The sequence below is a fragment of the Castor canadensis genome, chromosome 1, assembly GCF_047511655.1.
Source record: "Castor canadensis chromosome 1, mCasCan1.hap1v2, whole genome shotgun sequence".
In the NCBI taxonomy this organism is placed as follows: domain Eukaryota; kingdom Metazoa; phylum Chordata; class Mammalia; order Rodentia; family Castoridae; genus Castor; species Castor canadensis.
In genome coordinates this window covers 9,814,211-9,836,071 of record NC_133386.1, presented here as the reverse complement: position 1 = coordinate 9,836,071, position 21,861 = coordinate 9,814,211, and the positions used below count along the sequence as shown (strand labels likewise).

The 21,861-nt window shown below is 43.2% G+C and overlaps 1 protein-coding gene across 2 annotated transcripts in view; it reads left to right on the top strand.

The window, feature by feature from the left end:
- Positions 1-21,861, top strand: part of Zdhhc14 (zDHHC palmitoyltransferase 14) — a 255,556-nt gene that overhangs the window by 44,018 nt on the left and 189,677 nt on the right. The window lies entirely within an intron of this gene.

Genomic DNA, 21,861 nt, shown 5'->3' with positions numbered 1-21,861 from the left:
TAATCAGATTATTCATCCCTTTATTAATAAAATGGCATTTGAGTCAGAGACTGTGTGGGACAAAGAAAACAGGATAGAGCCCTTCAGGGGGCTTACTGTCCAGCAGATATATTTGCCCTGTGCTTTTTTTAGGCATGTTAGTAGTTGCATAGAAGTTGTAAAGCTTAGTCAGCTGAGACTTGTCTGTATCACTGCTTTCCTGAGCAATTTGTTTTCTTTGTATTGTAGTTTCTAATAAAGAGGTTGAGTTTTTTGGGGAAATCTTTCCATTATAATTTAATTTAAAATTCAACTTCCTGCATGAGATAATAAAAGACTTTGCTTAGAGGCAGACCTGATTTATACTAGAAATCTAAATCAGAATTATTTTAGTGTGATTTTATGAATGACAAAGTGACTTCCCTGACACTTAAAACATTGGCATGAACCACCCATTTCAACCCATGGTGACCATTAAAGTAACACCAAAAGATGTAGTAGGAAAGACAGCTTCTCCATGCCTCTGGAAGTTGCTGTATATTGTTGACATTTAAACATGTGCAGATTTTTGGGACCATTTTTATGTTTTTGAATCCAGATGGTTGTTCCAAAAGGAGCACTGTCCCTGCTGATCAAGTGGGAAGTAAAGAAGCAACTTTCTTTACTGCGTTAAAATCCCCTGTGTAGGGAAGCTCTGCCGTAATCATGATGGGCTACAGCCTCTCACCTCCCAAGGGCAGTGCTCTGTCTCATGAAGGTTTTAAGTGGCCTGTGGTCACTTTTCTTTGAAAACCTGTCATGTGTCTTAGCAGATGGCAAGTTTGCATTTGGGCATGAAATCCAGCACAGCACTGGCATGATCACTCTATTTCTTCAGACATATTTGGGTAATGAGAATTTATAATTCAATTAAGTTGGCCCTTCTAAATTGTTCTAATTCTGATGATGTGGGCACACATTTGCAAGCTGAATAACAAATACCATTGTGTGTGTGTGTGTGTGTGTGTGTGTTTTCTGATTTGAAAGAAAGATAGCTTCTTTTAATAACTGTAGCCCTTCTTGCATAATGCATTTTATTTGCCTAACCACAGGCACTCACAGGTACTCACTAAATAAAGGAAGGAAAAATTGCAGAAGTAATGACCCAGAAAAAAACAGGCATTTGACCTTGAGAGGTGGGCCTGGGCTGTATACTCAGGGTTAGCACTCTCCTGCAGCCTGCTGGGAAAACCACTTACCCTCCACAGGACTATTTTGTCCCAATTACAAGTTGACCAAGGGACCTTTGGTGTCTCTTCAGTTCTATAGATTCTCTGCATGACTGTGATTCTTAGAAGGGCAGTTTGTTCAGGTAGCAGCAGCAGGAAGGGGTGGGAGGTGCACACAGATGCTCGCTCATGGGTCCTCATTGGCCTTGACGAGTGTCCTTTTTAAATGGAGACATTAACAAACTGTGATGTGACATGTGCTATAAAAATTTGAAAGCTTGATGTGCAATTGACTGGCTTTCATCTTCCCCAAACTTTTGTGTAGAGGAAATGGTAGTCACTAGGAAAAAGAGATCTACCCACCAAACATACACACACACACACACACACACACACACACAATTGTTCCTGGTAAATTATATGTGACTTAGCCAAGTGTACACATAATAAATGTCAACACCTGAGATGCCAGAGATGACACCTTGGAATGTGGTTTTTGACACTCCTTAAGATATATGCTAAAAGATTTTAGAAAAATCCAGCTCTGAGAATACCTCACCCCCAATGACAGAAAGAATGTAGAAGAAGAGAAACATTGGCTAATTTCCAAAGTTAGCTTATAAAATGTATAACTTTTTATATATTATAAAATATAAATCATAAATTTTTATAGAGTAATTCTATTATGTTTGGAATTTAGGGTCACTGAGCTATTCTGATGTTCAGAATTGATTAAGACCAACTGACCGTGGAGTTGGGGATTGGCCAATCCCTTCTCTTGGGGCCCTGCCAGCAGGCCAAGAGCACCCTTGGGGCTGATGTCTGTTCTCATCTGGTAGGCAGGTCATTTCACATTGGCCCAAGGTGTGGCCCTGCATTGCCCTGTGTTCTGCTCCAGAATGCCCCATAAGGACTCTTTGGTAAAGCCATTTCTCCTTGGTGGTCCTTTCCCACCTCGTCTAGGTTCCCTTAAACATTTTATTTGGGTCATTAAAAACACAGTTCCATGAACCATTTAGGCAACAGCAAGAGCTGCAATGGGGCTTTCTTTAATATCCTTTGGCTACTTTCAAAATGGATCTTTCAGCCCAGTTTTATTCAGTTTATCAAAGTTTTATCTGTGACTGGGCCACATGAAGCAGATGAACTCAAGCTTTATGTTACAGGGAAGAATCAGGTTTAAAAAACAAATAAACAAAAAAGGCAGCTCTGTTCCCTGCTCATTATTTTCATGTCCAAGGAGCTATTTGCTTAATGAACCTGGTCCTGCTCCATGATGGAGAATCCTCTAATGGCATGTTTGATAAGAGCCCCAGCAGGGTTGGCTGTGGTCTTGGGAGAGGGGACCTGCTCAGGGCTTCCCTTCCTGGATACCAGCAAAGCCTTCTTGGGCTCATTCTCTTAGGAAACTTTGTCTTTATGAACACAAAGACATAAAGCAAATTATTTGTGAATGTGGAAGAGCTCCACATTGTACTGGGATAAGATTGTGATTGCACCAAGGGAACTGCATGTCAGGGTCTCAGGACTTCTTTGCACGTGTCAAACCCACTCAAACCTACGCAATCCTCATACCAACCATAAGAATTTCACAAATGAGGACTCTGAAGCTCTGTGAAGTCACCAGGTAGGCAGAGGTAGGACTAGGATCTGACTACACATTTCCTGACCCTGGGAGAGCCTGCTTTCTAATTAGAGAGATGAAGTAAGAAGAGAAATCTGGGAAGAAGACACAGGAGGCCTGCTGGGCTGTGGAGATGTGGGTGAGAGCGAGGAGCAATGGGGGTGTTGCTGAGAGTCTTCAAGGCGCCTATGGTATTGGAGGAACCTGGAACAAAAGGGGACACATGCAGACAGACATGTGCTTCCTGGTTACTGGCTCTCGGGCACTGGCCTGAAAGCCAATAGGGCAGAGGCTGTCCTTGCCTCCCTCATTCCTTTCTTCACTGTAGCTGCATTAGTCAGTTTTCCATTGCTTTTTTTGGCTCGTAGTTTCCAGTCTGTGGTCGTTGGTCCTGTGACTTTGGGGTCTGTGATATGGCAGCACATCATGGTGGGAGCCTGCAGCAGAGCCAAGCCTCTCACCTCCTCACTGGGAGGAAAAAAAGAAAAAATGAGGAAGAGATTGGGGTCCCACAATCCCTTTCAAGGGCACGCCCCTCCCCATCCCCAGTCACCTGAAGACCTTGTACTAGACCACACCTCTTAAGGTTTGTACTGTCATCCATTAGCACCATGTCAGGTGCAATTACCAAGCCTTTACCACATGGACATTTGAAGGACATACAGCAATATCCCAAGGGCCTGGTGCATGGTGGCTGTGTGCCCAGTATGATGTGTTTGCATGGATGGTTGGGAGGTATCTGGACATGGAGGTACTTTGGGTAGGGAGAGTAATGGGGATGTAAGGAACCAGGTGGAGTGTCATTTATTTCACCTGGTGACTTGGGCAGGAGAGCACTTGGAGCAGGAGCCCACAAGACAAGACATGGGTATTGAAGTCACACTATGAAAGCCTTTGTATGCCGGGCTGAAGAAGCTTCAGAGAGCCAGTTCTTGTGCCTGCCAGGCATAGGTTCTGGGGGCTTGAATGATTTCTGTAAGGTTTTGGATCCTTGGTTTCTGTTTCTTTCTCATTTGTAAAGTGGATATAATGAGGGTGCTGGTGGAGTTAGGAGGTGTTTTGTAAGGTTGGTAACATAAGGCCCAATAAGTGCCTACTGCCAAGCAACACACAGTAATGGAAATGCTTGATAGCAGTTAACTATAATGATTATCATCTTTATTCACTACACAATGGGAAAGTGTTGCTGTCCTGTGGGAAAGTGATATGATTGGGGCTGGGTTTTTATGTCAATTAATCTGGCAGTAGTAGGATGGTTGGGAGTGGAAGCAAGTAAACATTAAGAGATGCAAAGATGAGTTAATATGTACTGGGGTCACCCAGGTGAGAAGTAATGAGGACTTGAATGGGGGGCAGTGGGAGGAATGTAATATAATGATGGGTACAGGGTCTGAGACCTGCTTGAGGTTTATAGGACTTGGCACCTAACCAGTGGGGAGGGGTGAGGTTTGACTGAGTCTCCCAGGGAATAAGGATGCTATTTGCAGAGAGAGGGAAGCAGGCACGTTTGCTTAGAAGGATGATGGGTTCAGCCTGGGTCATGTGCTTGACTGATGCCCATGGAATTTCCAGCTGTGGAAGTTCTGGAGAGTTGGACAAGGCCATCCTGGAGCTCTGGAGTGAACAGGAAGAGGATTTTCAGTGTCCAGAGGGAGAACTGAGGGGATCTGAGGGGCTGGAGTGGAGAGCAGTAGAAACTGGGGTGTGGAAGAGCCCTTCCTCTGCCGGCTGAGGTTGGCCCTGAGACTATCAGCAACTGAGAAAATGCAGAGGCCTGTGATTGTGTAAATGACATGGCAACAACTAGCCCTGCTTTTGTAGCCTATCCTGAGACCGTGGGTCTTATCAGTGCAGCCTGGAGCACTGCTGAGCCTAGCACTGTGTGGGGAGTACTTCCAAGACTTTACTGTTTATGAGCCTCTGTGGCTGCCTGCTGGACTCCAAGCTTTCATCACAGAGGCACCTGCAGAGACGATGTGGGGACACCAAATCAGGTTAATGGCCGCTTCCTTCCTGAAGGAGGCCGCTTCCCCAAGAGGACACCTGGATTCTCTTTATAGCTGTGTCAGGAAAATGAGTGGTGAGGGCTGACTTGCTCCTCAGTGTCCCAGACAGGCTCTCGTTCCATTCTTCCCTGGCCTTGAACTGGTTTCTTGTCATAGTGAGATTTAGGTTCTTAATCTTTTTAGAAAGAAGTAATGAGCCCTTCTCCCAGAACCTCCTGCAGATGCCTGTACACAGCACTTGGATCAATTCAGTGGGCTCAGGGCTTCTCCAGAGACTCTACCCTTACAGCTCAGCCTCAGCACTTCCTTATTTCTGATAAAATGATCTTCTATGTCAGGTAAAATCTATTCAAATACTTATTGTTGAAGGCCACTGACTCTTCTATGCAACTGTATTAGCTGATTGCTTATGGGATAATAAATTTGTGAATTTAAAACTAGGGAAAACAGCCCAATACATGATTCATGTAGGTCATATAATTTTAACAGAAGAAGAAAAAGTCCGAGTAGTTTGAATTTACTACCTTAGTGTTTCTATGAAATGGGGGAGTAAAAAATAAAACTCATCCATGTCTACTACTTTACTTTATAATTCATTCCCTCCCTCCCTTCCTTCCTCCCTCCCTCCCTCCTTCCCTCCCTCCCTCTCTCCTTTCCTCTCTTCCTTCATGTACTGGGATTGAACCCAAAGACCCTCATACATGCTAGGCAAGCCATCTACCACTTCAGCTATCCCCCCAGTCCTTTTTAAAAAAAATTTGTTTTGAGACAAAGGTCTCACTCCCTTTGCCCAGGCTGGCCTCAAACTCTTGATTTTCCTGCCTTTGCTTCCCAAGTAGCTTGGATAACAGGTGTGTCTTACCATGCCTGGCTACTTTATTTCATTTTCTAAAAAGGAATTTAATTAGTTTTAGAAAGGAATTAAGATAGTTGAGCATTATATGTACTGAACTATCATGTAATATTTTTGTTGAGCTAAAATGTATATAACAAAACTTAACAATTTTAACTATTTTAAGTGTATAGCTCAATAGCATTAAGGATATCATGTAGTTTTAATTAATCTGATTGTCAGAAGCTTCTAAATCTTCCCCCAAATGTGTGAGAGGTAGAAAAGACTATAAGACAGTATTTACCCAGGGGAAAATACTTGGAGACTAAAAGCCAGCTGGTCACAGATGTGGGCTTTTTCTGGGCTTTAAGATAAGGATGTTTCATGGAGCATCCCATAGATTCTAGAAATAGGGTTTTTTTTTTTTAATGGAGTGGATTTTTATCTTGTCAAGGAAGTAAGGAAATCTCCATGGTTGCCAAATTAAGATAATTGTAGAGGCTGAACACTGTGGCTCAAGCCTGTAATCCTAGCTACTTGGGAAGCTGAGATCAGAAAGATTGTATTTAGAAGCCAGCCCAAGCAAAAAAATTTGCCATCTCTACCAGTGGCAAGATTTGTCAGTACACTCCTGTCATCCCAGGAGTGTGGGAAAGCACAAATAGGAGGATTACTGGCTAGACTGGCCTGGTGAATAAACTTGAGACCCTATTTAAAAAATAACTAAAGCAAAAAGGGCTGGCAGTTAGCTCAGGTGATAGACCCTGAGTCCAAACCCCATGATTATAGAGAGTTCAGACACTTAAGCAATGAAGGACAGGAATGTGTCATGTCATGGAGAGGACATTAGTGGGAGGGGGAGGGTAAATGAAGGAGGATGATATGGCTGATTACTTTCTATACATGTACGAGTATGGAACACTGAAACCTTGTTGAAGTCATTTTAAGAAGGGGAATGGGATAGAAGGGAGAATAATGGAGGAGGGGATAAACCAAACTGGGGTATAATATATGTATACATGGAAATATCACAACAAAACCTCCTGTGTAACTATCATGTATATAATAAAAATGTTAAAAAAAAAAGAATGTGGGCTTTGAGTTTTGTTCAGAAGTATAGAAATTCAGTGAGGCTTTTAAACACAAATGTCCTGTGCAGACAAATCTCTATATTTTTTATCAACTAAAGTTAACAAATGTTAACAAATTATCTTCACAGTTACCTCCAAGTGCAACATACTGCTGAAATCCTCATGTGAATTTACAAATGTGAGGATCACTATAGCAACATCTATATTAAACTTTGCATTCTAACATTGTTAGCAGAAGATGCTTGTGTCTTTGTAATGCTTTCGCAGGGAATAACAAGTACTTTTCCTTTCACAGGTATTTCCTCTTTCTCTCAGGCATTGTTGTTGACATCCAAAAGTCTGGATGTCGTATCAGGAGTAGTCAAAACATTAGTGTTAGTGTTAGAATACGATTTCCAAAGGCAGCTGAAGCCAGAGCTGTGGACTTTATGGGTGTATTTGGCTGTGGAGGATAGCAAGGGCAGCTTTGGAGAAATGTATTTTACACAGTCTGGTATTGTCCAGACTGTGTGAGATCCAATAGCTGAATTCATCTAGAGTTGAGCATTTGTGCTGAGTTAGCCTCTTCAGTGCTTTGAGATGTTGCTCACAAAGGCTTTTTATTGCTGTTGCTGTCAGGGTCATTGAGTGGCTTTTTTTTTTTTTTTTCAATACCCTGTCATGTAAGTTTGGTAGAATTCTCTGTCCAAAAAAATGTCATTTCCTTCATCTAATAGATCCATGTATGTATCTGATTTCCTACTAAATATTTCCTTCATTCTCAAAACATCTTAGAATCCTTAAGAAATGGCAACTACAGTGGTGTATCATGCCTATTATCCCACCTACTCAGGAGGGGGAGGTCAGGAGGATTATGGTTGTAGTCCAGCCCTGGCGAACAGTTGGGGAACCCCCATTTCAGCAAACAAGCTGACCATGGTGGCATACACCTGTCACCCAAGACAAGGGAGGCTTAGTAGAAGGATCATGGTCTGAGGCCAGTTTTGGGCAAAACCACCAGAGCTTCTCTCAGAAATAACCAACACAAAAAAGTCTGGAAGAATGGCTCAAGTGGTAGAGCCATAAAAAGCCAGTCTGTCACTCTGTCCCTTGGGCCTGTGATGCTCCCAAGTTTGTTGTAACCAAGTAGCTTGTTGTCTGATCTTTTCTATATTAGTTTCTACCTGAGAGGAAGTATTGTTTTTTTTTCTTTTATTCATATGTGCATACAATATTTGGGTCATTTCTTCCCCCCTTCTCCCTCCCTTACCCCCCCACCCCATCCCTCTCCCCTGGCTACCCTTATCTCTAATGTTGTTGTAGAGAGAGTATAAGCAATAATAGGAAGGAACAAGGGTTTTTGCTGGTTGAGGTAAGGACAGCTATACAGGGCGTTGACTCGCATTGATTTCCTGTGCGTGGGTGTCACCTTCTAAATTCTTCTCGAAGTAACCTTTGAGAGGAGGTATTGTTGTAGGTACAACAGGACATGTTAGCAATAGCACACATGCCCCTTTGCTCTGCCAGAGCCACTCTGTAATCCAACACAACTTTTGCCGGGGAGCCCAGGGAGTACACATTGAAGGAGTCACTGAGCCACATGAATAGGGTGGAGGTTTCCTTCCACCCTGCAGAGGGATACAAAGACAAAAGCAGATTAGAAGACCCATAAGGATGTCAGTTGTGTCTTTTTTCTGAACAGTGGCTGGCTCTCTCCTCGGCGTTCTGATTGTAGTGGAGTCGCATCTGTAGAGGCATTCCTGCACTCTCCTGAGTCCTGAGTTCAAACCCCAATACTGCCCCACCCCCACCCAGAAAAACGTGTAGAGTACCAGAAATCATTTTTTAAGAATTTGAAGAAGATAGTGAAAGTTTCTAAAGATTAGAGATGGACTGATTTAAAGATTTCTTTAACCAAAAAGAAAATAAGTCCTGGTAGGTCTTGTGGCTTCATTTTATTTAGGAAAGGAAAATTTGATAAAGAAACCACTTACATACAAGCTCTGAAGGAAGTCAGGACATAATTGAGCATCTTCTTAGGGGCATTGTGCCAAGTTTCACCTGCAGAAATTGTCCCCACTGGATTAAGCCCCTAGAAGGAAGGAGTAAGAAAGATGATCCTTTCCCAGTGGGTTCAAGGAACTGTTTTAGAAGACAAAGTATCCATATATGAACAGTAAAATCACAAAAACAAAATTCTATGGCATCAAACAGAGCCCTGTGGAAAAAGAGGGAGAAGCAACACTGTTTCTAGAATTCAGTGGCTCTTTTTAGTATTCAGAGAGGCAGGATGAGTAGTGCTTAAGAGCACAAGTTCCAGTGCCAGGCTGCCTATGTGACCTTAGGTGAGATACCTAACCTCTCTGTGCTTCTGTTTCCCTGTCTTCAAAGTGGGCTAATAATAGAGAGATTTAAGGATTCAAAGAGGTAGTAAATGTGGAGCACTGTCCTCCTGGTACATGGTATATGTCAGTGTTTTCTGTGATTGTAATTATTCTACAGCCTTTCTGGGATAGTCAGGGAATCCTGACTACGCACCAATAAGCTCCCACTGCTAGACAGAGTATATTTAGCTCATTTGGCTTTGGGGTTCAGGGGCTCCTCCCAGGGAACCAGGTGGTTTGAGGGGTGCTAAGATAACACATGTAACTTTGGGTCCTGACATTACTGCATGAGTGTTTACTGAGCGTTCACTCCCCCAACTGCACTTTGACATGCAATGTGGCAAAGCCTGTTAAGTATTATCTTGTTTCTCAGGGCTGTTTTCTTGTGTGTTAGATTTGCATAAAGGACAAGCTGTGGCAGCAGACAACAGTGTCAGAATAAGGGACAGGCCCTCCTTTCCCTCTCTACTTTGATTTCCTGGCCTCTCCACAGGTGGAGTGAGGGGTGGTGGACACAGCACAGTGTAGGTTGTACAGTTCCCGCAAGCACAGTTTTGTGGCCTGGAGCAAGATCTCTGGTTTTTTTTTTTTTTTAAACTCAGGGCATTATGCTCACTTTTTGCCCAGGCTGGCTTTAAACTGCCATCCTACCAATCTCAGCCTCCTAAGTAGTTGGGATTACATATGTGAGCCACCATGCCCAGTCCAGCCTATAAGCCTTACTTTCTTATCTGTGAAATGAAACAGGTAACAATTACCTCATTAAATTGTGAGGATTAGAAGAAAGTAATGCTTATGTCCTTTGCGGAAACTAGGTGAAGGGTATCTGGGACCCCCCCCCACCATACAATTTTTATAACTCACTCTTGTTAGTCAATTATTATTTCAAACTAAAAAGTTTTTTAAAAAGTAAAATAATGCAAAGGGTTTGCCATTGTTTTTGTTCCACAAATGCTAGAAATTTACTGAGTGTATGCACACTAGTGCATTGAGTACAGATGGACTCAGAACCCGTTTCATACTCAGAACATCCCTGTGAGGAAGGTACAGTGCCAAGGTGACCCCAATTATAGACAGAAAAGCTGAGTTAAAGGAGGATGAAGCAACTGTCAGAGGCCACTGAAAGTAAGCAGCAGAGTTTGTGATCTGCTGTGATGCCCATGATATTGGAGGGGTGAGGGAGGGGAGAGAGAGAGAGAGAGAGAAGGAGAAAAAGAAAAAAGATGGTTAGGGGTTCAGCTCAGTGGTAGATTACATGCACAGGGACCTGGGTTCAAACTCCAGGTTAAAAGGAAGCCATGACACCTGCACATCCATGTTTATTGCGGCACTATTCACAATAGCCAAGTTATGGAAACAGCCAAGATGCCCCAGCACTGACGAATGGATTAAGAAAATGTGATATCTATACACAATGGAATTTTATGCAGCCATGAAGAAGAACGAAATGTTATCATTCGCTGGTAAATGGATGGAATTGGAGAACATCATTCTGAGTGAGGTTAGCCTGGCTCAAAAGACCAAAAATCGTATGTTCTCCCTCATATGTGGACATTAGATCAAGGGCAAACACAACAAGGGGATTGGACTATGAGCACATGATAAAAGCGAGAGCACACAAGGGAGGGGTGAGGATAGGTAAGACACCTAAAAAACTAGCTAGCATTTGTTGCCCTTAACGCAGAGAAACTAAAGCAGATACCTTAAAGCAAATGAGGCCAATAGGAAAAGGGGACCAGGAACTAGAGAAAAGGTTAGATCAAAAAGAATTAACCTAGAAGGTAACACCCACACACAGGAAATCAATGTGAGTCAATGCCCTGTATAGCTATCCTTATCTCAACCAACAAAACCCCTTGTTCCTTCCTATTATTGCTTATACTCTCTCTACAACAAAATTAGAGATAAGGGCAAAATAGTTTCTGCTGGGTATTGAGGGGGGGAGCGGGAGGGGGCGGAGTGGGTGGTAAGGGAGGGGGTGGGGGCAGGGGGGAGAAATGAACCAAGCCTTGTATGCACATATGAATAATAAAAGAAAAATGAAAAAAAATAAAAAAATAAAAATAAATAAATAAATAAAAGGAAGCCATGAAACCAGAAACCAAACCAAAAACAACAAAAGAAAAGAATAAAAGTGAACTTTTCTTATGATGGTGAAGCCCTCCAGAGGCTATGGGTGCCTTTTTATTTTGTGAGCCACATAAGGGAAAAGACTTCCTACACGTCCCAGAATTTGGACTTGCATCAATGGCTGGCATTATTTGATGTATTTTTGGTAAGCTGGATGAGGTAATGGTAAATATGTTTATAACACTTACATATAATACTGCATTTGGTGGTTTTGTTAATATCTTGAAAGATGGCTGTGTTAGCTAGCCTTCTGTTACTGTGACAAAACAGCTATGAAAGACAACTTAATAAAGGAAAACGTTTGTTTGGCTCATGGTTTTAGAGGTTTCAGTCCATGTTCACTTGGCCCTGTTGCTTTGGACCTGTAGCAGCACAGTGCATCATGGTGGAAGCATGTAGTGGAGGAGATCTATTCACTTCAGGGCAGCTGAGAAGTAAAGAGAAAGAAACAAGAAAGGAACAGGGTCCACCAGTGACTAACTTATTCCCTCTAGGCCCTGCTTCCTAAAAGCTCCACCATCTCCCTGTATCATCACAGGCTGCTGACCAACCCTTTAGTAATTGGTCCTTTGGGGACATTTAAGATACAAATTACAGCAATGAGAATAGTGTTCAAAGTGGCTGTGACAACTGTGTTAGAGACCATGCATAAAACAGCAGGGGCTTCTCCTGGACTAGTGCAAGCAGAATCCTGAAGTGGGAAAAGCCTGCTCGTCACAGACATGGACACACAAAAGGAAGGACCTGGGCATCTTTCTGGAGACTGAATAAAGTACCAGTGAAAGAAATGTGCTTCAGAGTATGAACGCAGTCAATGAGGGGAAGTCATCTTCCCTCTGGCCGTATATCAGATTCTTAACAGAATAGTAGCTGTGCTTCAACATTTATTGTTCACTTTTAAAAGTAATATGGAACTGATCTGTGGTGAGCAGTAAAAATGATCCAGGATGCTTGCTGTCTGTTGGCAACGTCTCAGCTGAGAGACCAGGGGAGTGGTAGGCGGATTTGACACTAAATGTGTATAATCCTCCTTTCCCCGTTGATGGCGCAGGCTTTTATTTATTTGTTTGTTCATTTATTTACCTATCTATGTGTTTATGTGTTTGTTTATTTATTTTGGTAGTACTGGAGTTGAGCTTAGGGCCTTGCACTTGCTAGGCAGGCCTTTACCTCTTTAAGCCATGCTTCCGGTCCTTTTTTGCTTTTTAGGGGTTTTTTTTTCAGATAGGATCTCATGCTTTTCCCTGGACCAACCTCCAACCACAGTTCTCCTGCCTATTCTAGCTGAGATCACAGGTGCTTGCCATCATTTCTGGCTTGTTGGTTGAGATGAGGTCTCCCTAACTTTTTGCTCTGGCTAGCCTCTAACCATGTTCTTCTTGATCTCTTCCTCCCAAATAGCTAGTATTAAAGGTGTGAGCCATGCCTGGCCCTCAAGCTGTTTCAAGGCTCCTTCCTGTTGGCAGCATTGCTTGAGTTGTAGTCATCTTGAAGTTTGTGTTCAGAAAAGCTGCTCTTTTCTCCCCAGGTTGATCTGTGAGGTGGCAGGTCCTCTGTTATTGGCTCTCCTTTGTCATCTGGTATCCATTTCTCCACACTGCCTTTCTAGGAACCAATAGTGAACCATGCTCCATCCCCAATGCCAGAGAGTGGTTATCTTCAGTGACCCCCTAACACATTTATCACATTTCACCTTATGTTAGAGCACAGGCACTCAATGTGATGTGACAGATTCACACCTCTGCTGCCACTATCACCATTGCAGTGGCCTCCTGGGCCTCTCCTCCCCCTGCCCCTTGCTCCACCCCACCCTTTTTTCTACTGGGCAGGAAGAGTGAACTTTTAAAACAGAGGTCAGGTCACTCGCTCCCCTGCTCAGAATGTCAGAGCCCTCACACTGGATGGAAGGCTCTGACTGATGCTGCTTGGCTGACCTTGGCGGTGGTCTCTGCACCCTTGACCATCTGTCTGCTCCCACACCCTGCCTCCTGGCTGCTCCCCAACACATGGCGGTTCTCCCACTTGGTCTAGGCACTTGCAGTTCCCTCTGCTGGACTTCTTTTCCTCCAGAGATCATGTGGCATATTTCTGGCTTCCTCCATGTGTTTGGTTAAATGTCATTTCAGTTGAGACCACCCATGACTGCCCTATCTTAAGTGGCAGTTCCTCTGCTCTTCATCTCCCCCTTCCATATATTTGTTTTTATCCTTTGTTCTGGTCATTAACATAATGTATGTCTTACTTATTTTGCTAATTACCTCTTCTCACTACACCATATGCTTCTCTAGGGCAAACATTTAAAATTGGTTTGTTCTCTACTGAATCTTCAGTATCAAGAATGGGCCTCTGTGCCCATGCTTAAAATCCCAGCTACATGGGAGATGGAGGTAGGAAAAAAAGCAGTCTATGTCCAGCCTAGGAAAAAGTAGGAGACCCTATTTAAAATATAAACTGGGAGCAAATGAACTGGGGGGGGGATATGGCTCAAGTGGTAGAGCACCTGCCTAGCAAGCATGAGGAACCCCAGAACTGCCCCCCCACACCAAAAATGGGACCTAAGTATAGTAGGTGCTCCATAAATATTTATTGAATGAAGGTATGATTCATAATATTGTTTAAAGTTAGTGTAAGTTCCTTGAAGGCAGCTCCATGACTGACAGATAATACGCACTCAATTTTATATCTCTTATGGAGCCTGATACAAAATACACACACAGTAAATAGTTTTCTAAACCTGCATATGGGATAGAGAATCTCCTGTTTTGTAAGCTGTATGGTTTGCAGGGAAGGAATGAAGAATGGAGAGTAATAAGAATGAGACCTACCAGGGTCTTTTCTGACTCTAGGGTCTTGGGCATTTTCTGAATTAGCATCAGAGGGAACCTACCTGTGCCCCAAATTTCTCTTTCTGTCCCTTTTTGGTGGCTGTAATTGTTTTGTACCTGCAAAACAATTTTGCAGAGGGGACTGAAAAGAGAGGGACATCTTCTAGGAGGCAGAGGCAGAGATGGGAAAGAGGTATGCTCTTTGCCTAGGATCCCTATGGCCCAGGCCTTTCCAGCCTTTGTAAATCCATCATCTGTCTTGCAGGTTTTCTGATCATGAAAGAAGAGGTTTCTTCAGTTGGAAATTGTTTCTGGGAAAACACCAAATACTTGTTCTTATTTCCAAATTTCTGTTAATTTGGTTATTTATTCTCTGTTACTGTAACCTCCTCTCTATTCTCTGCCTCTGCAAGTGTTAGATTGACAGGTGTGTTGTGTGGGAGGAAGGAAAGGAAATTTCCTATGTTAATTTCTCTCTGAGGAGCACATATGCAAACGAGACACAGTCTCTTGTATAAAAAAGAAAAGGAGAAAAAAGTTTCTATTCTTTAATGCGTGTATGCTCATGAATTCCATACAGAAGAGGTCCCATGTTGCACAGAAACCTAAGTTCATTGAAAATAGTGGATTTCATTTCCTTCTTCCTCAGATGTAGGATTTACTCGGAGAGAAAGCCCCTTAGTCTGTCAACTACAGGAGTTACTTATTAGTGTTGGGGGGAGTAAAGTTATATGAAATAAAAGAGGAATCCCCTGTTTGCTGGCCATGGATACAAAAGTAACAGCATTTAATAGTGAACAGGTATTGAATTCTTACCCAATACCAAGCTTTGAAGTTGAAGGGTTTTTTTTTTTCCTTTTCTTTTCCATTTTTGTGGTCATGGGGAGGGAATCCAGAGCCTCATGCATGGCACATAAGCATTCTATCACTGAGTCACATCCTCAGCTACATCCCTGAAGTGTTTTTTGTTTGCAGTACTGGGGATTGAACTCACGGCTTTGCACTTGCTAGGCAGGTGCTCTGCCACTTGAGCTACCTCACCAGCCCTAATCCCTGAAGTTTTATGTGTGGTTCTTCAAGTACTATTAAAGGGAGACCTTGCTCAAGCTTGTACAGACACTAAGTGGTAGAAACACACTTTCAAAGCTGCCATTCTGATCTGAAAGGCTGTGTTCAGCAGGTATACTCATGGCCTGCCCAGCAAATAGGAAAAGACCCTTTGTGATGTGAAAAGCTTTCTGCATTTAACTGGTCATAGGCCTCCTGGCCTCTGCCTCTATAAACACCTAAATCCTAAATTCACATAAGACCATTTACTTTCCAAAAGTTTTTTTAAAAATAATCTTTGATATCAGTGAAATTGCTTATAGAAACAATAGTTTCTCATGGTTCCTGGTCTGTAAGTGGTACTTAATAAAGACTTTCAAAGTGATTTTTTGCCTAAATGAGACTTGGTAATGATGAATACTAGAATGCCAGATTAAACTAGAAAGGAAGCTTAGCTAATTTAGTTGTATTTAGCATAAATTGTTCAGAACAAGCCAGTAGTATATCAGATTAATGAATATTCCAATTCTAAATATGCATTGATTATTAACAGTTACTAGTCCTGATGAGCCTCCAACTTTCTGTGTGACACACACAGTGTGGACATGTGAGCACCATTGTCAGTACACCTGAGCCCTTCTGGTGAGCCAAAGCAGATCGACATTTGTTCAGAGGCATGGAAGTCAAAGACACAACTCAGTAGCCACGTGACTTGATGACCTGGGGAGCGTATGAGTCAACTTTGCTTCTGTTGCACAATCCTGAAGTTAAGTGGCTTACAAGAACAGATGTTTATCTCTTGCTCACGTCACACCGGGCTGCTCTTCAAGCTGCAGAGCCCCACGTGGCTTTTCTAATTCCACTACAGGAGCAACATTTGTCTGGACATGCTGTCCTCTTCGCAGGGGGCAGGAACAAGACATACAGGGCCATAACACTGAAGGTATTGCCTCTGTTGTGCAGGTATCACCTTTGTTCACATCTGTTGTCCAAAGCCATTCTTGGACATTGGCTGCGAGTCACATGGCAGATGGCATGGTGTCTAGTCCTGTTGGACTGGGTTGGTGGCAGTGAGTCTGCCTGGGAGAGACTGGATCTCGGGGCATCTGCAGCCTGGGCCTTCTCTTTGCCTCTGTGTGTGTGTGAGAGAGAAGGGGCTGGCCTGTGCTGATATTACCACTTGTGATTTAGGTATTTGACTTTGGTTTTGTTATTATGCTGTGTGTGACTAAGTTCACAGTCCAGTACTTTTGGGAGCAGCTTCAGGAATAGGAAACAGCTAAGTGGGTGCTCCTCTAATCTTTTGTATGAGAAACTCCAAGAACTTCCCTGACTTAAGAATCATGACCACATATATGACTTTCAGAATGTAGGACAGTGTTTCACACCCAGACTGAGCCACCATGAGGCCATGGAGTAAGAGAGAGGGCAGAGCCAGGGTAAACAAAGGCAACAGGGAGAAGAACAGCAGTGCCCGTGAATGTTGGCCCCAAGGTGGGGAGATGGCTGCAGAACAAAGCCTGTGGCTGAGGGTTTCTGAGAGTCACGTTGGGTACTAGAGTCAGTCAGAAAACCTGGTAGCTGCTGGGTTAAACATGAGGTGGAAAGTGAACTCATTCTGGACATTGTTGATCTTAGACACAAACTTCTTTGGCAATAAAGCCATTAGCACTTTGGATATAATTTGACTTTGGATACAATTTTCAGAGATAACAAACACCTTATTTTAATAAAACCTTATAAATAGCATTATTTCAATTATTGACGTTATTCATTTATTCAATGGGAGCTTCATTTACAATGTTCAGAATTCAAGGAATAGTCATGGCAGTCTCCTGACTTCTTTCAGGTCCACTCAGGGAACATTTTTTGTCTCTGTGTATCTCTCCTTGCAGACACCTTTTATGCCTATGCACAAATACACCTGTTCCTTTTGCTGAGGAAAACTCCCATAGAACATGAATAGCAGCTGAAATGAATCCTGGCACAAATTACATTTTGACTCTTCCAACAGATGTTAGTTAACCTTTGAGCCTGTTTGTTTCTCAGCAAAAAAAATTCTGCTACTCAATACACCAGACTAAGTCTATTTCATGTCAGCATAAATAAGTCTTTGCTTTCAAATTAAATAATATAAGAAGATGAAGTTCATTTTAAAAGGTACGAATCCCAAGTATTTTAAACTTTAGCCTCGGCATTACCCTTCACTCATGATAGCAATCTTTTGTCCTCTGGGAGGACATCTTTCCATTCTGACTAGCCTGGGAATGGTAGAATGGTGCTCTGTTGAAGGCCTACAAACTATTCACAAAGTTGTTTGGCGACTTCTACCTCAGTGTCCGTTGTGGAGTCTGAGCAATGGCTTTGATTATAGAACTGGTTCGGTAAGAGAAAGATGAGTAGATTGTCATGGAGTACTAGAGCCTGGCCTTCAGAACTGCTTCTGGGTTTCCAAGACCCTTTGGCCTAGTGTGCCTGTTTGCTGGTGGCAAAGTAAATATTATTTCCATTAACTAAAGAGAAAAAAACACACGTTTGCAACTCATCATTTCAGTGATACTTTTCCTAGAGCTATTTTATCCTGATGCAGAAAGCCTTCCCTGAAGGACAGCAGACAACATGTTTGTGTTGCCCCTGCTACAGTAACCGAGTCCAAAGTCCAACTACCCAGCAGAAGCCTCCAGACGACACTGCTCTTCTCTGTCACTCAGCAGGTGCACACCTAGGAGTCTCCTCTCCACCAAAGTACTCTCTGGATAATTTTTAAAGCAATAAGTTAAAGACTTTTTCAAAGACAGTTTTTCCAAAAAGTGGTCCAAGAACAGCCCTTGTTATAGCGAGGTAGTTGGTTTTTGTTACTGGTTTGAAGCCAACATAGATAACCGTCTGTCCCCAGTGCTTCCCAGATCCAGGCCCCGCTGCTGGAGTAAAGGGAGCCTTGAGCAGCACCCAGGGCCATCCTGTCCTAAACCCTGTTGCCCTGCTCAGTGGCAGTCCTTAACCCTAAGCCTTGACATTCATTTGGGGGAGAGGAGCACGGGTTACAAAGAAACCAAATTATGGACCTTTACTAAAACCAAAAATAGTAGTCAGGAAACACCAGAACTATTTACAGTGACCCACAGTGCTGCCATCAGTGTGATGGCGGAACCTAAGTCCAACTTTCAGATGAATGATTGAGTGTTCTCAGCTGAGCCTAGTGGTACATGCCTGTAATCTCAGCTACTCAGGAGGTATAGGCAGGAAGGTCATGAAGCCAGCCCAGGCAAAGTTAGCAAAACCCTATCTAGAGAGAGACAGAGAGAGAGAGACAGAGAGAGAGAGAGAGAGAGAGAGAGAGAGAGAGAGAAAAGGAGGAGGAGGAGGAGGAGGAGGAAGAAATGAAGGGAGGAAGGAAATTGACTAGAGGCATGACTCAAGTGGTAGGGTGCTTGCCTAGCAATCTTGAGTCTGTGGGTTCAATCCCCAATACAGGAAAAAAAAAAAGTAAAAAGTGTTTTCCAGGCCTTAAGCTGAGACAACTTAGAGTGTATGGATATTTATGAGAAGTGTATGGATATATATCCAACAAGACTGGCCAGATTCCCAGCAGTCTGTCTCTTGTTAGCTGTCTGACTGTGAGTAGTGCCTTAACCTCTGTGGTGCTTAGTTTCTTCCTCTGTAAAGTGGAGTTGCCTGCCGTTTAGGGTTTTGCTTGAGAGTAAATGTCTTAATCCACATAAAGCCTTTAGAACACTGTCTGGCATATGATAGGACTAAGAAATTAGCACATGAATAGTATTTTATTATTTTTTCACAGTCAACTAACATTTATTAGTTATATGTGCCAGGCTTTGGGCTTTATATATAGATGGTTCCTGACATGATGGTTCAACTTTCGATTTTTTCAACTTTGTAGTGGTGATTCAAAACAGTATGCATTCAGTAGAAAGTTTGACTTTTCTTTGCAGTATCAGGTTTTGAACTCAGGGCCTTTTGCTTGCTAGGCATATGCTGTGCCAATTGAGCCACACCCCCAGCCCATTTTTGCTTTAGTAATTTTTTAGGTAGGGTCTCCCATTTTTGCCCAGGGCTGGCCTCAAACCTCAGTCCTCCCTAGCTATGCCTTCCAAGTAGCTGGGATCATAGGTGCCTACCAACATGCCTGGCTTATTGATAGATAATGGGGGCTAGCCTCAAACCAAAATCCTCCCAATCTCTGCCTCCCAAGTAGCTGGAATACAGGTTGTACTGAACATTGAATTTTGAATGTTGATCTTTTCTGGGGCTAATGATAGGCTGGGCAACAGCAGTGAGACACAGCTTCCAGGCAGCCACATCACAACAAGGCACACAGCAGCTACTCTACAGCATGCCGTGTTGATGAGCTATGATGGTAAGACGGCTTCATGCATTCCATGTATTTTTGACTTATGGTCCCCTCCCCTCCCCTCTTGTCCCTTCCCCTCCTCTTCTCTTTCTTTTTTGTGGTGCTGGAGTCTTGAAATCATTACCTTGTGCACTTGGCAGGCAGGAGCTCTACTAATTGAGTTATACCCCTAGTCCTTTTAGCTTTAGTTATTTTTCAAATAGGGTCTTGCATTTTTGTTGGGTTGGACCTTGGAGTGAGATCCTTCTATTTATGCCTCCCATGTAAATGGAATGACAGACATGCACCACCATGCCCAACTTTATTGATTGAGATGGGGTCTTGCTAACTTTTTGTTCAGTTTGAGGCTGACCTCAAACTGAGATCCTCTGAATCTCCACACCCTGAGTAGCTGGGATGGCTCCTGGCTTTGCAGCAATTTTGATTAGACAAGAGATATCATGGTTTATTAAAAATACACAAAACCAAGTGAGCTGGAAGTTGATGAAGCTCTGGTTCCTTTGTCTTGCCTGTCTCCTTCCTGCCTCATCTCTGTACCATGTGGTTGTCTGTCCAAAACAGTTTCTATTTTTGAAGCAGCAGAGGATATTTTCATGCTTGGGTGAGCAAGGCCAGTGCTGGGGTGTTCCCTTTAGACCAATTGTCCCTCACAGTGAGTCACCAGCCCTCTGCCACTTTGCATGGCGAACAGGGCCCCATGCGTGACAGCATCATAGATGGGAAAAGAGAGAATTTCTTTTAAGCCTAATGACCGGAAATTATCTGGGAAACCTATTAAAATAGACTCTTGTCTGCAAGTGAAACATCTCCCACTTTTCTTAGCCTGGGCCTTTAATGAGTTTTTTAAAAAAATTCATTTGGATGCAGGAAAAAGTAGTCAAAGCAAGATGGCTCTAGTTTGGAAAAAATATGAGAGAGAGAAAGAGAGAGAGAGCAAGGGAAGAAAGAAGGGAAGGAGAGAGACTGAGAAAGAAAGAGACAGAGACATAAACCTAAATGCTGTCAAATGCCTAAACTTTTCATGGTTACACAACTAAGATACTAAACTTTACATCCTTCTCCCAGCAAATGCTCCAGAACCAAGCCATCTCTGGAGCCAGTGCCTTTTCCATAGGCCAAGCACCTTACAAAGTGCTGACGCCAAAGACTGAGTCAGGTGGTAGAATAGAGTATGTCTGGGGATTGCAGGTTTTGGCAATTGCCCTTCACTTTAATTTGATCTTACTTCTTTTTCATAACTCAACCCCAAAACAATTTGAGGTAGCCATGCTTTTCTTGTGCAACCCAGTCAGTTTTTGTCTGTTAGAGATGACTGGTGTCTATTTCAGTCCTTACCTGGATCTGGACATGCTATCATCTAGAAATCACCCCCTGAATCTCATCTTCCTTCTACCCAGTGGCTATGCCATGGCTATGCCATGACACTCAGCTCTTTGCATGTGTCATTTGTCTTCTTGGGTCTTTTCCACATAACCACATCCTCCCCTTCCTGAAAACCCAGCCCAGGTCCTTCATCCCCAGTGTGTGTCATGACCCTTCTGTCGGTGTCTATCACTTCCTTTTCGGACTCCTGTCTGCATCTCATACTGAGTGACTTGCTAGAGGGAAATTGTACCCTGATGAATATATGTAAAGTATGTACATGTGTATCTTTGCACATGGATGTGTACATTTATAAATGTATGCTGTCTGGGTGCAGTACTGTTTTACGTACTGAAGGTTTTATTTGTGCATTCAGTCTCCAGTGGGCAAGGGAAGAGGCCTTGCCCCCCTTCTGTTGTGTGGTCTTTTCATGGAGGGCTGAGACTGAAGTGCTGAAGGGATGCATCTCCCCCTTCTTATAGATCATGCTGTGGATACCCAGGATCCCAAAGTCTTTGTCTGACCCCTACAGAGGCTGTGAAGGCTCCTCCCTGGTTGTGTCCTCTGAGCGCTAACTGGGCCACTTGAGGGTGTGCGCCTATACAACTGTAGGGGTGCCACATGGGGCAGGAGTGGAATGATTAGTGCTTTGTCATGCAAGTTGAAAAGTCCCCGTGCAAGTGAGAAGGAATGAAGGCAAGGCAGGTAGGTGGGGAATGCCCAGGTGTCCCAAGAATCCTGAATTAGAACTTGGTCTTCAGTCCCTATGGCAGATACTTGCCAAGGAAGGACAGAGCCCATTTCATTTAAGTTTTGTTCTGTGACTGCATGTTTAGATATGTGGTACCTTGGTCTCTCCTGCACACCTGTCCTAGGTGCCACAAATGTTGGGGCTTTGCTCAGCAGAGTTTAAAAATATTTTAAATTTGATTCTTTGTAACTATAGTGTTTAAGGTCCCACTTTATGTAACTGCCTAGAGTTGGGGGGGTCCAACTCTGCCTTCCCCATTATCACCTTCTGTTGC